Source organism: Nematolebias whitei, chromosome 13 (genome assembly GCF_014905685.2).
Source record: "Nematolebias whitei isolate Nwh7 chromosome 13, NemWhi1, whole genome shotgun sequence".
NCBI classification, from domain to species: domain Eukaryota; kingdom Metazoa; phylum Chordata; class Actinopteri; order Cyprinodontiformes; family Rivulidae; genus Nematolebias; species Nematolebias whitei.
The window spans coordinates 14,848,667-14,848,992 of record NC_056510.1 but is presented as its reverse complement, the minus strand read 5'-3'; positions in this window follow the sequence as shown (position 1 = coordinate 14,848,992).

The following is a 326-nucleotide window of genomic DNA, read 5'->3' as shown; positions in this document are numbered from 1 at the left end:
AAAGCTGCAGGAGGTTAGCTAAAAGTAACAAAAGGCTAGCTGATGCACATGAGAGATTTGGCCATTGTTTTCCACCGAATGAGCTTCCTGGTGCAAACTGAGCTCAAACCTGCGGCATCAAGATTACGAGACAGCGGCACTGACCACCGAGCTATCCCACCTGGGAAAATGTTTTTAATTACAGTTTAACATTTTTGAAAAGTATACAAGCTACAAATAAACAAAAGTCAAAGCACTTATTTTCTGAATGAGCTGAACGTTTTGGTAAATAAATGGCTAAAATAACCAAGATTTTAGAAGTATAGTAGTTAAACTACAAAACCACC